Source organism: Artibeus jamaicensis, unplaced genomic scaffold (genome assembly GCF_021234435.1).
Source record: "Artibeus jamaicensis isolate MK-2021 breed Jamaican fruit bat unplaced genomic scaffold, CSHL_Jam_final contig_515, whole genome shotgun sequence".
In the NCBI taxonomy this organism is placed as follows: Eukaryota; Metazoa; Chordata; class Mammalia; order Chiroptera; family Phyllostomidae; genus Artibeus; species Artibeus jamaicensis.
Window position 1 is genome coordinate 2759698 of NW_026521869.1, and position 17125 is coordinate 2776822.

General features: G+C 43.6%; 1 protein-coding gene across 6 annotated transcripts in view; it reads right to left on the reverse strand.

The window, feature by feature from the left end:
• TMEM150C (transmembrane protein 150C) overlaps nucleotides 1-17125 on the reverse strand; it is a 100866-nt gene that overhangs the window by 44644 nt on the left and 39097 nt on the right. For 4 of the 6 annotated variants that reach the window (XM_053668904.1, XM_037150726.2, XM_053668906.1 and 1 more), the window contains exon 2: nucleotides 13421-13488. The exons of the other annotated variants lie outside the window; for them this stretch is intronic. The gene's annotated coding sequence lies outside the window, so the exon portion shown is untranslated. The remainder of the gene's footprint in view (nucleotides 1-13420; nucleotides 13489-17125) is intronic. 6 annotated transcript variants of the gene reach the window in all.

Consider the following 17125-nt stretch of genomic DNA (forward strand, 5'->3'; position numbering starts at 1 on the left):
TCCACCTGTTGCTCTTCCTCTTCCCCTTCTGGTACCCCTATAATTCGGATGTTGGAATGTTTAAAGATGTCCTGAAGGTTCCTAAGCCTCTCCTCATTTTGGGGGGAACCCTTGTTTCTTCATTCTTTTCTGTTTTGTTGTTTCTTTCTTCCTTCTGGCCCACTCCAGTGATTTGAGTCCCGGTTTCCTTTCCATCCTATTCGTTTTCTGTGCATTTTCCTTCATTTCACTTAGTGTAGCCTTCATTTTTTTCATCTAATTTGTGACCAAAATCAACCAGTTCTGTGAGCATCCTGATGACCAGTGTTTTGAACTGTGCACCTGAAAGTGTGGCTATTTCTTCATCGCTTAGATTTATTAGCTCTGGGGCTCTGAGTTGTTCTTGAGCCAATGTTTTGATCTGTTCATGCCTGTTACATATGAGGAGCAGAGCCTTAGTTGTTTACCAGGGCGGGGCCACCCAGGTCACGGGTTTGTGATGTAGTATGTGAGAGCTGGGTCAGAGAGGAACAATGGCTGTTCCCTCTGCTGCTTCCTGCCGCTGGGGCCTGTGTGGTCTGTCTCACTGCTAGCTCCTTCACTGGTTTATCTGCACATGAATATGTGACCGCAATCAGCTCTCAGTGGGTCCACCACCTTGCGCCCTCAGTGGGTCTGCCCGTTTCTCCACACCTGAGATATGCCCATGGCTGCTGGCACACCTGGGTCTCGCTCCCGGGTCAGTCCAGTGGATCTCTCCTGCCTGATCCCACTCTGCTGCTGGCTCTGCCCCTCTTACCAGTTTGGCTGAAGGGTTTGTTGTTGTCAGACTTCCATGTAGTTCAATTTTCTGTGGTTTGGCTGTGTTTTTGTTGCTAAAACTTTGTTGTTTTTAAACCTGGTTGTGTGAGAAGGTGAACTGCTTCCACCTATGCCTCCATCTTGGCGGAAGTCTCTGGAATTTTTATCTATTCTTTTATTTGGGCCATATTTTTGTCTCATGCACCCACTACAAGGGGCAGAGCCTTAGGTATTCTCCAGGGTGGGGTAACTCACATCACTGCATGTGGGGGAGGGGTCAGAGAGGGAACAATGCCACTTGCTCGACTTTCAGTCACTTCCCCTACTACAAGCAAATTGGGCTCTTCTGGTGCTGATTCTTAGGTGGGTGGGCTTCCATATGTTCTAGGACCCCATGGGCAGTATCTCCAATGAAATCTACTGTGAGGCTGAGAGTTTCCCCACCACCATAACCCTCACAGGTTTTTACAGCCAGAGGTTTTCAAGGCTTCCTTTTCCAAGGCTGGAATCCGGGGTTGGACAGTATATCTAGCCCCCCAGTTGTTCATCCCAGTTTATCTGCATACAAATGTGGGACTGACAGTTGCCATCTCACCCTCCTAATCCTACAGCTACCACCTTGCCATGTGTCCTCTCTGCCCTGGCTACCCATCTTTGTTCTCCTACCAGTCTCGATGAGTGTTTCTTCTTAACTCCTTGGTTGTCGGACATCCATACAGTTCAATTTTCTGGCAGTTCTGGTTATTTTTTGTTTTTTAATTTGTTGTTGTTCTTCTTTTGGTTGTGTGAGGAGGCATACTCTATCTATCTTTGCCTCCATCTTGACTGGAAGTCCTAATTATTTCTGAATAAAAGTAAAGATATCAGCCATGGCTGGTGTGGCTCAGTGGATGGAGTGGTAGTCTGCAAACCAAAGGGTCACCAGTTTACATCCCAGTCAGGGTACATGTGTGGCTTGCAGGCCAGGTTTGCAGTAGGGAGGGCACAAGAGGCAACCACACATTGATGTTTCTCTCCCTCTTTCTCCTCCCTTCCCCTCTTTCAAAATAAATAAAATACTTAAAAAAATAAAATATATCAAATCTCACAGATTTGAATTGATGAACTTTTATAATTCCTTAACCAAAATTATAAATTCTTGTTTTTTAAAAAACTCATCCACAGTTCATGCCCTCACATACACACACAAAGACAACAATGATTGCTTTCCTTATATCTTGAGGGAAAGTCCACTAAGCAGTTCAGAAAGATCTCTTTCAGCTCCATCTTTTCACTACATGGATTAATAATCAGGCAGCTTCCCAAAACATGCCAGTAAGTACTTTGATAATTTTCTTAAATGGCCAAAGTTTAAGGAGTAGTAGGCCAAAATTAGAAAAAACAAACAAGGGAGGTTTGGAATCCCAAAGGAAGTTTCCCGTCCAAAGCACATTCAGTTTCTTTTTTGGTTTTTAAGATTTTATTTGTTTATCTTTAGAGGGGAAGGGAAGGAGAGAGGGAGAAAAATATCAATGTATGGTTGCCTCTCATGCGTTCCCCACTGGGAACTGGCCTGCAACCCAGGCATGTACCCTGCCTGGGAAACATTCAGTTTCTTAATGAATTATAAAACCACAGAAATGTTTTCTAATCAATTAAAGAATGTGTACCAGGAAAAAGTTACCTATTAGCAGAGTTTTTTTTTAAATTTTTTTTTTATTGATTATGTCATTACATTTGTTCTATTTCCACCCCCTCGGTTCCCCTCCACCCTGCAGACCCGCCCCCACCATTCCCCCCACCCTTTAGTTCCTGAACACGTGTCTCAAGTTCTTTAGATTCTGTATTTCCCCTAGTATTCTTACCCTCACCCCATCTATTTTCTATCTACACTCTATGCTACTTATTTTCTGTACCTTCTCCCCCCTTCTCCTTCTCCCACTCCCCTGTTGCTAACCCTCCATGTGATCTTCATTTCTATGTTTCCACTCCTGATCTAGCTGTCCTCTTAATTTGCTTTTGTTTTAGGTGTGGTTGTTAATAACTGTGAGTTAGCTGTCCTTTCACTGTTCATCTTTTTTGTCTTCTTTTTCTTAGGTAAGTCCCTTTAACATTTCATATAATAAGGGCTTGGTGATGATGAACTCCTTGAATTTGGTCTTATCTGAGAAGCACTTTATCTGTCCTTCCATTCTAAATGAAAGCTTTGCTGGATAGAGCAATCTTGGATGTAGGACTTTGGATTTCATGACTTGGAATACCTCTTTCCAGCCCTTTCTTGCCTGTAAGGTCTCTTTTGAGAAATCCGCTGACAGTCTGATGGGAACTCCTTTGTAGGTGACTGTCCCCTTAGCTCTTGCTGCTTCTAGGATTCTCTCCTTCATTTTAATTTTGGCTAATGTAATGATGATGTGCCTTGGTGTGTTCCTCCTTGGGTCCAACTTCTTTGGGACTCTCTGAGCTTCCTGGATTTCCTGGATGTCTATTTCCTTTACCAGATTGGGGAAGTTCTCTTTTATTATTTGTTCAAATAAGGTTTCCACTCGTGGCTGTTCCTTTTCCCCTTCTGGTACCCCTATAATTCAGATGTTGGAACGTTTAAAGATATCCTGGAGGTTCCTAAGCCTCTCCTCATTTTTTTGAATTCTTGTTTCTTCATATTTTTCTGTTTGGTCTTTTTTTCCTTCCTTCTGGTCTACTCCCTTGATTTGATTCCCAGTCTCCTTTCCATTACTATTGGTTTCCTGTGCATTACCATTCATTTTAATTAGTTTAGCTTTCATATGTTTCTCTAATTTGTGACTAAAATCAACCAGTTCTGTGAGGATCCTGATGACCAGTGTTTTGAACTGTGCATCTGAAAATTTGGCTATTTCTTCATCGCTTAGATTTATCTGCTCTGGGGCTCTGAGTTGTTCTTGAGCCATTTTTGGTCTGTTCTGGCCCGTTAAGTATGAGGAGCGGAGCCTTAGTTGTTTACAAGGGCGGGGCCACCCAGGTCACTGGTTTGTGACACTGTATGTGGGTGCAGGTCAGAGAGGGAGCAATGGCGGTCCTCTCTGCTCACCCAGTCTGTCCCACCACTCACCCGCCTGTTTAACCAAGCAGAAATGTGAGAGCCCGCCGCGGTCTCAATGCTCACCTCTTCACTAGTTTATCTGCACGCAAATGCTCAACCGACCACAGACAGCCAGCCGCACCGCTTCCCTGTGTCCACCTGTGGCTAGCCCGCACCTGGGATCCGCGCCTTTGTCTGCTTGAGCACCACCCCGGCCTTTTTGGCTAACCCACTCCGCTGCAGGCTTCGCTCCTCTTACCAGTTTAGCTGAGCAATTCGTTTTTTTCGGACTCTGTATTGTTGATTTTCTGTGTGGTTTGGTTGTGTTTATTGTTGTAAAAACTGTATTGTTTTTAGATTTGGTTGTGCGAGGATGCAAGGTGTTTCCACCTATGCCTCCATCTTGGCAGAAGTCTAGGACAGGTTTTGATATCAACAGATCTAGTTTGTTTTAGAAGAGGTTAGAATCACCTAGAATGTTTTCTTTACTGAATTTAGTTACATATGCAAAACTGAAGTCAGTGACTTACCCCAACCTCTTTAAAACCTTGGTTTGGACACCTGTTAGTTTAGCCAGGTTAGCTACTTTTTCTTTTTTAAAAAAATTTTATTTATTATGCCATTATAGTTGTCCTATTCTCCCTTCATTCTCCTCCACCCTGCACTCCCCGCCCCCATGATTCCCCCCTTTAGTTTATGACCATGCGTCTCAAGTTCTTTAGATTCTATATTTCCCCTACTATTCTTGCCCCCCTATCTATTTTCTACCTACCGTCTATGCTACTTATTTTCTGTACCTTCTCCCCCCTTCTCCTCCTCCCACTCCCCTATTGCTAACCCTCCATGTGATCTTCATTTCTATGTTTCTGCTTCTGATCTAGCTGTTGTTTTAGTTTGCTTTTGTTTTAGGTGTGGTTGTTAATAACTGTGAGTCTGCTGCCCTTTCACTGTTCATATTTTTTATCTTTTTTTTTTTTAGAGAAATCCTTTTAACATTTCATATAATAAAGACTTGGTGATGATGAACTCCTTGAATTTGACCTTATTTAAGCACTTTATCTGCCCTTCCATTCTAAATGAAAGCTTTGCTGGATAGATCAATCTTGGATGTAGGTCTCTGGATTTCATGACTTGGAGTACCTCTTTCCAGCCCCTTCTTGCCTGTAAGGTCTCTTTTGAGAAATCAGCTGACAGTCTGATGGGGACTCCTTTGTAGGTGACTGTCCCCTTATCTCTTGCTGCTTGTAGGATTCTCTCCTTCATTTTAATTTTGGCTAATGTAATGATGATGTGCCTTGGTGTGCTCCTCCTTGGGTCCACCTTCTTTAGGACTCTCTGAGCTTCCTGGATTTCCTGGAAGTCTATTTCCTTTGCCAGATTGGGGAAGTTCTCCTTTATTATTTGTTCAAATAAGGTTTCCACTCGTAACTGTTCCTCTTCCCCTTCTGGTACCCCTATAATTTGGATGTTGGAACGTTTAAAGATGTCCTGGAGGTTCCTAAGCCTCTCCTGATTTTTTTGAATTCTTGTTTCTTCATTCTTTTCTGTTTTGTTGTTGTTTTCTTCCTTCTGGTCCACTCCACGGATTTGAGTCCCAGTTTCCCTCCCATCACTATTGGTTTCACATGCATTTTCCTTTATTTCACTTAGCATAGCCTTCATTTTTTTCATTTAATTTGTGACCAAATTTAACTGATTCTGTGAGCATCCTGATCATCAGTTGTTTGAACTGTGCATCTGATAGGTTGGCTATTTTTCTCTTTGTTGCTTAGTTGTATTTGTTCTGAATGTTTGATCTATTCTTTCGTTTGAGACTTTTCTTTCTTTTTTTTTGGTCTGGACATGCTTGTTATGTAGTGAGGAGTGGAGCCTTAGGCATTCACTAGGGCGGGGCAATCCACCGGGTCTGAGTCCTGATGCTGTTTGTGGGGGAGGGGTCCAAGAGGGAACAATGGTGGTGCTTACTCAGTTCTCTGCTGGATTTTAGTCCCTTCAGCTGCTTCTCCTAAGCAAATTGGGCCCTTCTGGTGCTGATTCCTGTGTGGGTGGCTTGTGTACCTTTTAGGACCCTGTGAGTCTCTCCAACATACTCTCCTATGAGGCTGGGAGTTTTACCTGTCACCTCACCCCCCACAGCTGTTTTCATTTGGTGTTTTGAGGCTTTATTTCCCTGCACTGGAGCCCTGGGATATGTGCTCTGTCTCACTCTCCAGTTTCGCCTGGTTTATCTTTGCGATAATGTGGGACCACCTGGTCCACCAGCCACCTTGCGCGCCATGCCCCTCCACAATCCACTGCCTCACCCGGTTTACTCACTGCCACCCCGAGCCTGTGTCTGCCAGGTGCCATTTTATTTTTGCCTTGACCCCTATCCACCCCATGTCTGGACTTTGCCCCTCCTACCGGTCTGGATAAATGTGTCCTTTTTAACTCCTTGGTTGTCAGACTTCCATCCAGTTCACTTTTCTGTCAGTACTGGTTGTTTTTTTTGTTTCTAAATTTTTGTTGTCCTTTTTTTGGTTGTGGGAGGAGGCACAATATGTCTACCTATGCCTCCATCTTGGCCAGAAGTTCCACTGCATCTTTCTTCACCTGATTTGGAGGGTTTGTCCGGAAAGACCGGATGCTACATGCAATTGAAGTAGTTTGGCTGAAAAGGCCACAGGTACATGTGGTGTAAGGAATAATTCTGTTACTTAGATATGTATATATTTTTGGGTGATCAGTCCGTTGAGAACACGGGCTAATAAAAATACCACAGAGAAGTACATGAAAGTGAGAGACTGATCTTACTCCCAGGTTCTAGATAGGCAATACCACTCAGGAGGTCACAGGGGAGGATGCCCAATGGGTGGACTCAACCAAGCTGGTGGGGAGGAGAGAGAGGAGAGGGGAAAGAAGGAGAGGGAGAGAGAATCCATAGGCAAGTGCCTTTAGGGGGAAGGTGGCAGTGTTTAGCCAAGGGAAAAGAGTGGTTGTGGTAGTTATAGTAACAGGCACAAATCAGAAGGGTGAGGGGATTTTAGGGTACTCACAGCCTGCTTGTGGGGATATTGAGGCAGTAGAAAAATATGAAGTTTTTAAAATTTATAATGTAATCAACCCCGTGATGTGTTAACATCAGAAACAATACTAATGAGGACTTGCCACCTGGTCTGTGGAGATGTTAAAGGTGAGTGGTACAGCTTGACTTAGTCACTGGAAGGCAAACTTTGATGAAGGTGATAACTAAGGAATCTTAGTAGGACTATGACAGGAATATGCACAACTAGGCAATCTACGTTGTGGGCAATGACCAAGAGAACAGACCAGACATCTCTGAATTTAAGGGAATCTGTTGGTTATGTTATGAGAGATCCTTACTTCTTGTCCCATTTCCTCACAGTTTGGCCTGTACCTTTCCAGACATAGTAATTTCATACAGTAGGAGGCACCCTGCATGGACTTGTAAGTAGCCGTGGCCCCTCCCTCCCTGGCTTATAAGTAATCAAAAAATAATCTGTTATCCATTACTATTTGGTCTAGAGACTCAAAGGTTTCTTGCATAAGAGACTGTCTTGTGCAGCTTCTGAATGTTCTCTAAGGGCCATGAAAAGGTGCTGGTTGGAGCCCTGGCTGGTGTAGCTCAGTAGATTGAGTGCCCGCCTGCGAACCACACAATCGCGGTTCAATTCCCAGTCAGGGCACATGCCTGGGTTGCAGGCTGGTTCCCTGCAGGCCAGTTCCCAGCAGGGGACGCACAAAAGGCAACCATACATTGATGTTTCTCTCCCTCTCTCCTTCCCCTCTTCCCCTCTAAAGATAAATAAATTAAAAAAACTTAAAAAAAAAAAGAAAGAAAAGGTGCTGGTTGGCAGTTATGACTTGATTTGTTGGAAAAGGGACCCTATATTGGTGCCAATGCTGGCCACTCCTGTAGTTATGGCAAGTTATATCATAAAAGTAATAAATATTATCTTTTTTGCCTGGCATCCTTGTTACTGAACAGCAAGTGGGATCCTGCTGCCTGCTGCCACCCTCTAGGCAAAATTCCAAAGGCAAAGTTTTGGTGATAAAGAAAAGGAGTCTTTATTCAAAAGTTACACAATTTTGGAATAACAGCTTTCCACATGCATTAGTCACTTAAGCCTATCAATTAAGGCTAAACTCTTTAACACCTGAGTTCTATCATTCTTCCTGTTAGTTTTTCATTATCTTATTTTATAGGGTTAGTTTGCAAACTAAAACAACATAAGACACAAAATCTATACAATTTTGGAAGAATGGCAAGCTTCTGCCTCAGAGCCTGTTCCCTCTAGAACACCCAAAGAAAAATAACCCTGTTACCCTCTACCAGGCCAGCCTGATCCTACAATTTGCTCGGAGTTCCTTCCCATACAAAAGACTGTCCACTGGGAAATGCAGGAAGCTGCAGCATGATCACCCAGACACCCTTGAGAAAGAGTAGAGAGCCAGAGAGCCAAAGCCAGCCAGTCTGAGAATCCAAGAGCCCTTCTTTTATTTCAAATCTTCTGGCCCAGAATTCCATGCATTCTGGAGGCATTGAGCTTCTCAGCCAATCCCATGCTAGACTATTTACCATTGCCTTGGCAAAACCCTCCTACAGCCCCTGCCTACTTCTCCTTAGTGATCTGATCATATCTCTCTGTAGCATTCTTAGGTTGATGGAAACAGGGAAGTACCCATCAGATAAACAACTATAGGAATCCCCAATATAACCATTGCACACTGGGTAATGGTTTCATTAGGGAAAACCTGTCAGGGAGTCAACAAGGACTACATAAGGAGCTGTGCCTATGAATCTGGGCCACAATAATACCTGAAGGTGCCACTACTTAGAGCATAATGAATCTGTGAGAAGCTGGTGGTGTTTAGCCAAAGGGAGAGAGTGGTTGTGATAGTCATAGTAATAGACACAAAGAAAGATGATGGTGAAAACCAGGAAGGGGGATTTGGGAAGAGGTACCAGGGAATGAATGGGTAGTCCTATCCCCACAGAATTAAGAGCCTGACTGATAGAAGGCAAATGCCCCGGGGAAAGCAATAATCTCCATTAACATTAGTAACTTCTACCAGATATCCCTTTATGCATGGACATGTAGGGTATACATTTTCACAGAGAACAAGGAGTAAACTGGAATCATGGACTAAGCAGATAACAAACAAGAATAAATGCAAAAATGTCCTGTGTCCACTTTGTGCCACAGGAGAGACAGTCCATCGATGTCCCTGGAGTGTAGATTTTAGTGTAAGAGGTAGACTCATCTCCAGTGACAAGGTCTTGGATTGAAGTGATGTCTTCTGGGGCAACGTCAACTGCAGCCATAAGATTTTGGGTCAGGACAATGTTGTTTGGGATATGGGACTAGAGCATCCTTTTCAAGAGGGTGCTCACTTAGTTGCTGTGAGCTTCCAGACTGTCAACCAATGAAAGCACCCAGACCAGTAATAACAGCAACAGTCAACAGAATGTTGTACAGGTTTTGTTTTAGGTTTTGGTGGCAGTCGAGGTTAAATGGGTCCCTTATCAAATGAGCAATTGCCTGGCGTGTGGGACAACCTAAGTTTAATGAGTTCTAAGAGAGTATAGTATGTGGCCTTGATTTGGTCCCCAGCCCTATGCTTGGGGGATAAGTTGAAAATTTATAAAAATAAATTAAGACCTGAGTAAAGTAGAGAATTTTAGAGTTTTTTAATACTAGAATTTGAAAAGGAGTTGTTTGAGAAGACCATTTGTATCTATGTGGAACTTATCAGGAACATGAAAGTTCTGTGGAAAACCTCTTCCAAAAGCCCAGTGTTGTGTATTTTGAAAAGTGAAACTGTGCTTTGGTTACTACCCATAATGTCTGTAACTCTGAAAAGAATAAGGAATGTCTTGGCAAAGCCTTCTGTAATGGCCTCAGTGTATCCAGAGGCATGTGTAACTTTGATTTTCATTTTGGGTATCTGTGAGAAAAGAGATTTATAAAATATTTTACCCTGAAGGGGGTAATTTTTAGGAAATGGCCAAACAATTTAAAATAAATGTGAAGATGGGGACATTGTTGGCCAGGATATCCAGGCACTAAGATGACTACCTGAAGTTTGGCTAAGTATGTTGTTTCTTGGGTCCCGTTTTTACCAGGGATGTACTGGCTAAGGGGTGAAAAGTAGCAATGTTCCACAGAGCTCCATCATGTATGATGGGTAGCAATGCCACTGCCATCGTTGTTCAGGTAGTTACAAGAAGCTCCCCAGGGAGGTAAGGGATCTGGGGAAGAAGTGACTTCCTTTAGTACATCATTGGACATCTGACAAAAGACTGAGAACAAGGAAAGCCACCCCCTCCTGCAGGTGGAATATACCAGAAGGCTAAGATTTGGCTCGAACCTGTCCTGATGAGGCCTTGTTAGCTGTGTTGAGTTTGTAAAGTGTAATTTTTATGATTCAAAGAATAAGGGCCTATGGATATGGAGGTTCACAGGCTCAGGGTCTATGTGAGCCTCTGGTTTGAGGACAGCCCAGTAGGTAGCTAGTCATTTGTTGTTTTAATGAAGAGATGTACAGATGCAAGTCCTTGCATCAGAAGCCCTGAGGCAACCAACGGTCATCAGAAGTGGTTCAGAGACTCCAGGAGGCATGAGAAGAGGTTGCCAAAGGCTCTACGGTGATGGAATTTTTGAAGGTACTAACAGGAATGCCTGTTGATTTTAAATTTGTAAGTAAAAATTTTAAATGAGGATTATGTTGTTACCAGAACCCCCAAATGACTAAATGATGTTGGATTTATGTGTCATTAACCAATATGTCATATGAGTCTTCTTGGAGGAGGATGCTATCAACATAATGTCACATGTGTGCTCCTGGAGAAATATGGATGTAGTGAAGGTCTTATTTGCAAAAACTGTATGATGGTAAAGCTCTGTGGGTAGCCTGAAATACCTTTATGTTATGTCCCTTTGAAGGTGGAGGCAAACTGCAGCTGACTATTGAAATAGCCATTAAAGCCCTGGCTGGTGTGGGTCAGTGGACTGAGTGCTGGCCTGCAAACCAAAGGGTCGCCGGTTTGATTCCCAGTTAGGGCACATACCTGGGTTACAAGCCAAGTCCCCAGTAGGGGGTGCGTGAGAGGCAATCACACATTGATGTTTCTCTCCCTTACTTTCTCCCTCCTCATGTCTAAAAATAAATAAATAAAGATTTAAAAAACAAATGAAATAGGCACCGAATAGAACATGTTAGTCAAATCTCTAAGAGGAAAACATTTATTCCTTGTTCTTTGGACAGAACCCAAGAGAACCCATAATTTCAATAATATTGGATATGGGGACCTTGATGGATAGGACCATAGCATTCAGGTTGCAATTATCCATTTGAGGTGCCATTTATTTATCTGCTTTTCAGATTTAAGAACAGGCAAAATTAGGCTGTCAAATGGAGATGCTGTGGAGATACTCACTCCTTTACTTACTAGGTTTTATAGAATAAGTTTTAATCTTTGAAGGTCCTATTTTAATTTATTGTAGGCCATATTAACTATTTTAACTGGGGTTCCACTTATCAAGTCAATTCGTAAGTGCCAAAAACTTACATTCATTTAAATATATTATTCATTATATTAGAGCATCTATGTCTAATATGGAATATTTTAGGGCAATGAGTACTGTGATTATGAGAAATTTAGGCAAGGCTACAGTTAAAATGAGGCATACCAATTTTTCTCTATTTTATATTTAATTACCTTTCCAAGGTCATACAGAGTACCTGTTTAAATTTAGGGTGATGCATTCAAACAACTCTGAGTCCTAGTATTAAGTCCTTAGATGTTTTATTAATTGGTGCATTTTAACAAACATTAATGTAGAACCCAGGTTGTAGAGGCACAGAACGCAATCAGCACCCTTTTAATCTTTGTGTTATAGAAATTCTTCAGTATCTAAAAGTTATATGTTCATTCTGGATTTCCAAGTGGATTAAGTTATGGAGCCATGCTTTAACTAAATTATGCATAGACACATTATATATAATGTGTTTAATTTATTTACTTTTCCCTATATTTAGGGTTTTTGTTGTTCTTGATGTTTTTTTTAAATCAATAAATAATGCAAGACTAGCATTATGTTAGCGGGATCTGAGTTTGTTCTGCATATAAGGTGTTGTGTTTCTTTTTTCCTCCTTGGGGTTGTAGCTGCCTGAAGTGGCAATATACCCATACCCCTGTTTTATTCCCTAGGCTTTTAGCTACCTGAAACCAAGAACTTTATTTCTGTCTCTGGTTGATAAGATGAAAGGGGAAAAGAGGAAGGCACCTGGTGTCTCTAGGCCGTACCTTCTCTCTGGAACAGCCCCCCACCAACTACAAGATAATCAGCGTTCCACCCCTTTTCTTTGTGTTGTTAAACAAAAATCGTTTAGAGTGCTTTGTATCTCTAAGCAGTATTTTTTCCCTCTCTTTGGATGTCTACCTGACAAGTTCCTGAATGACACCCCCCCCCACACACACTGTATTTGGCAGGGGAGATCTCTCCACCTGGTCCAATCAACTTTCCAGGGGCTTGGATCTACAAGTAGAATCCAAGGGCCTCAGCTTTGTCTTTTAAATTTTTTGTTTAATGACAATTTAATTCTAAAGATACTCTTAGCATGTCAATAGGTGTCAGGATGGGCGGGGTAGGACAAAATGGCAGCTGAACTACAACCCAGAAAAGACGGCTGACATCAAACCAGGGCAGGCTTTGCCAAAACGAATATCCGCATAGCAACCTGAGCCCGAGGAAAGCCACCAATGATATATTGCCGCTTTGTTCAGAGGGGACCAATCCCCAGCTCCCACAGGGAGCCAACCAAAATAAAACCCTGCCATATTCCCTGCTCGGGCGCGACTTCCCCAGCCCCACTCTGTGGACAGGGGAACCTCACCTGGGTGCACAAACCCCAATAAAGCTCTGTACTGCCTAACTTTGTGGCTGATTGGCATTTTCTTCCTTGGCAGAGCCTAAGAAAACCTTTCAATAGGTAGCAGCACTTAAAAGTGCCCAGGCAGGTGGAGTAGGAGGTTAGTAATCTCAAATGAGCTGAGAAACCCCCTCAGTTATTTTAGTGGAGCAGGACCAAAGGTGCTCCTTCCAGGATAGGTTGGCCAAGATACTGGGGGGAATAGGAGGATCTATCTTGCACCACTTCCCAGAACCAAAATGGAAATAAAATTAAAAGAGGGGATCAGCTACACAGAATAAACAATAAAAGATTACCTGAAGAGGGGACTTGTAACCAAAGATGGGTAGAAATCACCTCAAGACCATTAGGAAGGACAGAGATGGGAAAAGGGTCAGCACCTCTCCTTTAGGTGGCAGGCCAAGGTACGGCTCAGCTGTCGGAGCTTCCCTGAGAGGAGTGAAGCCTGGATCCCAGACCAGGCACCCAAGCAGAGAGCACCTGTGCCGGGATCTGCCACCCATGTAGCAACCAGCAGTGAAAGGCTGTAGTATTTTTTTTGCTGGGGAGAGATATAGCCCCCTGGAGACAAAACCACTATTTTTGGACCCCCCACCCACCCACCCTGCCAAGGGGCCCACCCTGCCAAGGGGCCACAAAGTAGGCTTCTCATTCACCACCACTCACCTTGGGCTCAGGTGAAGGGAAGGTGGCACAGACTGGAGTCACACAAGGAGAGTCTGGAGTGGCAGGCACTGCAGAGAGACAAAGGGGATTGGCTGCTGGGCTCCCTGTGCTGGGACAGAGCTCAATACCACAACAGCCATTTTTCTTGAGAAGAGCAAGCCCCTCCCAGGGGAAAACAAGTAACCCATCCTGTGGGGAACTGCTGGCCACACCCTTTGGAATCTTGCTCACTCCTCCTCTGGAACCCCACAGTTCCCCTCCAGGAATCCTGCTTGCCTCACACTGCATCTCCCCCCCCCCCCTATTTTGCCCTATCCTACATCTTAACCTCTGCTAAGGAGAAAGTAACACAGCACATTCACAGGAGAGACTGGCTTAAGGGCACAGCCATTCTATACATGAGTCCTGGGAACCAGAGAGGTGCTTCTGTAGGAGGGTGCAGCCAGGGGGCCCTCAAAAAAGAATTTGTAATGGGGTCCAGAATTCAGGGTGTCCAGAAAATGTCAAAAAATATGGGATGCCCTCACCACCCACAAGTCTGAGCTGGGGGGATGGGATACATGGAGCAGGGCCACTGAGGTGTTTTGCAGAGCAACAGTTTTGAAGATAACCTCTAGAATGGTCATTTAACATATTTATAACCTTTAACTGGTTTCATAGATATGTTAAATAGCTGTGGCCATGCTTTGAGCCAGGGAAAAGGGGGTGACTTCCACTCAAGATGTAACTGGGAGGTAACTCCCCAGCCCCTGTTACAGCACCTGTGTGAGAGCTTGAAGATTATTGGCTCCATGCCTGCTCAGACTCACCACAGCAGCCCAGTAAAGCTGGGAGGATATGGGAGTCCTGGCAGGTGTAACCAATTGTGGGAGGAGTCGGAAATGGGGCTGCAGAGGAAGATTGGCACGGGGATTTAACTGCAGACGCAGCAGCCATTGAGGAGAGAACTATGCACTTTTGGCCGGAATGGGGACTTGCACAGCCATGTGAGAGAGAATCACCATGTAGCTTTAGCAAAGAGAACCACCCAGCTTTGGCCAGAGTGGGGGGACCACCCCACCTCCCCCGCAGCCATGAGAAGAATCATCATGCAGCTTTGGCAGAGAATCACCACACGGCTTTGGCAAAGAACTACCACACGGCTTTGTATTTCTTTTCCTGAGATATGGTACCTTGGACTGGGCAAAGGGGGAAAGAAGGACTGTGTGTGTTTGTGGGTGTTTTAAGGGACTTTGGGATTTTGATGAAGACATTAAGTCATTACTCTTAAATCTGTATAACTTGAATAAATAATTCCTCTCCTTTTCACCAGTCTCTAACATGGAGAGCTATAATTCTCTGGCGAAGGGAAAGATGAACCTAGTACAGGGGGACCCCAGGAGAAGGGGGGTCAACTAGGTAACACTGTGGGACCCCCTTCCCTGGCAGCCAATCCAGGAAAACCATGGGAGACCACATGTGCAGTAGCTTTACAACTACTTGTCACAGTAAAAGCCTGCCAAAACTAGCTGGGAAGGATCCGCCCTGTAAGAATAGAGTCCCTCCAGCCCATGAGGTTAATCTCTGCTTGGAGTTGGCCTGTTCCCATGTTCTCGGCTCTAAACTCTGAGTGTTTAGTTCAATTCTTTGTCCTGATCATCAAGAACCTGGTTACCTGTGTCCACCTGTGACACTTCCACCTCATGGGAGATCCAGAAATACCCTCCTGGTTTCCAGCAGACCCAAACTCTTGGCTCTGGAGGCCCCATCACTAGCCTACTAGGGATTCTGCCCTCCCCCGAGTTCAGGGGAATAATTCTGTACAGACTTAGACTGGGGAATACATTCACCATCTTCCCTGAGGTCTGAACAGCACCTTGTATGTGAGCTATAGGGGTCCTACCCTTCCAATTCTGCCAGATGGCCTCTCAGAAACAGGTCAGCAGCTAGACTAAGGATGACAGCAGACCAGCAGGTAGAGGTACGTGGAGGTACTCCTTTAGTGCCCTCCGTCGTTTGCTGACCAACCCCTGGACCCTGTGCTAATAAAAACCAGTCTGGCAGCACAGTGACACCCATTGGTGACAGAGCCAAGCCCAGAGAAGACAGACACAAACTGTGGATTACTTGTAGATTTGAACAGGTTGCCAAGGGCTAGAAATGGGAAGCATCTGATATTGACTTACACCAGCTCCAGACAATATCAGAGCCATGTCTGAAGGGACAACCCAGAAGGCAAGCACAAACCTCTGCTGACACAAATTCTATTCTGTTCTTTTACATTTGTTTTGCATAGCCTTTTTATTAGTTCTTGTTTTAATTGTTTTGTATTTTAATGTTTGTTATTTTTTAAGTATATTTTACTGATCATGCTATTACAGTTGTCCCAGTTTTTTCTCCCCTTTGTCCACCTCTGCCCTGCAGCCCAACTCCTTCTAGCATTCCCCTCACTTAGTTCATGTATGTGGATCATACATATAAATTCTTTGGCTTCTCCATCTACCATACTATTCTTAACCTCCCCCTGTCTATTTTGTACCCACCAATTATGCTTCTTATTCCCTGTTCCTTTTCCCTCATTCTCCCCCTTCTCCCTCCCTGCTGATAACCCTCCATGTCATCTCCACTTCTGTGAATCTGTTCCTGATCTAGTTGTTTGCTTAGTTTGTTTTTGGGGTTTTTTCAAGTTCAGTTGTTAATACTTGTGAGTTGTAGTCATTTTACTATTCATAGTTTTGATCTCCTTTTCCTTAGATAAGGCCCTTTAACATTTCATATAATAAGAGCTTGGTGATGATCAACTCCTTTAACTTGACCTTATCCGAGAAGTACTTTATCTGCCCTTCCATTCTAAATGAAAGCTTTGCTGGATAGAGCAATCTTGGTTGTAGGTCCTTGTCTTTCATGACTTGAAATACTTCTTCCAGACCCTTCTTCTTGCCTGCAAGGTTTCTTTTCAGAAATCAGCTGACAGTCTGATAGGAACTCCTTTATAGGTAACTGCCTCCTTATCTCTTGCTCCTTCTAGGATTCTCTCCCTCATTTTAATCTTGGCTAATGTAACTGTGATGTGCCTTGGTGTGTGTTTCCTTGGGTCCAACTTTCTTGGGACCCTCTGAGCTTCCTGGATTTCCTGGAAGTCTGTTTCTTTTGCCAGATTGAGGAAGTTTTCCTTCATTATTTTTTCAAATTTCTTGCTCTTCTTCTCCTCCCAGCATCCCCATGATTTGAATGTTGGAACATTTAAAGTCGTCCCAGAGGTTCCTAAACCTCTCCTCATATTTCTGAATTCTTGTTTCTTCATTCTGTTCTGGTTGAATGTTTGTTTCTCCTTTCTGTTCCATATTGTTGATTTAAGTTCCAGTTTCTTTCTCTTCACTGTTGGTTCCCTGTATATTTTCCTCTACTTCACTTTGTATAGCCTTCAATTCTTCCTTTATTTTTCATCCATAATCAATCATTTCTGTGAGCATCCTGATTACCAGTGATTTGAACTCTGTCTCTCATATGTTTGGCTGTCTCCTTGTCACTTAGTTATTTTTCTGGAATTTGGATTTGTTCTTTCATTTGGGCCATATTTCTTTGTCTTGTTGCACCTGTTATGTTAGGGGCGGAGCCTAAGGTATTTGCCAGGGCAGGGCAACCCACTTTGCTGCATTGTGGTGCAGTCTAGATGAGTGTTTCTTCTTTAACTCCTCAGTTGTCAAACTTCCATACAGTTTAATT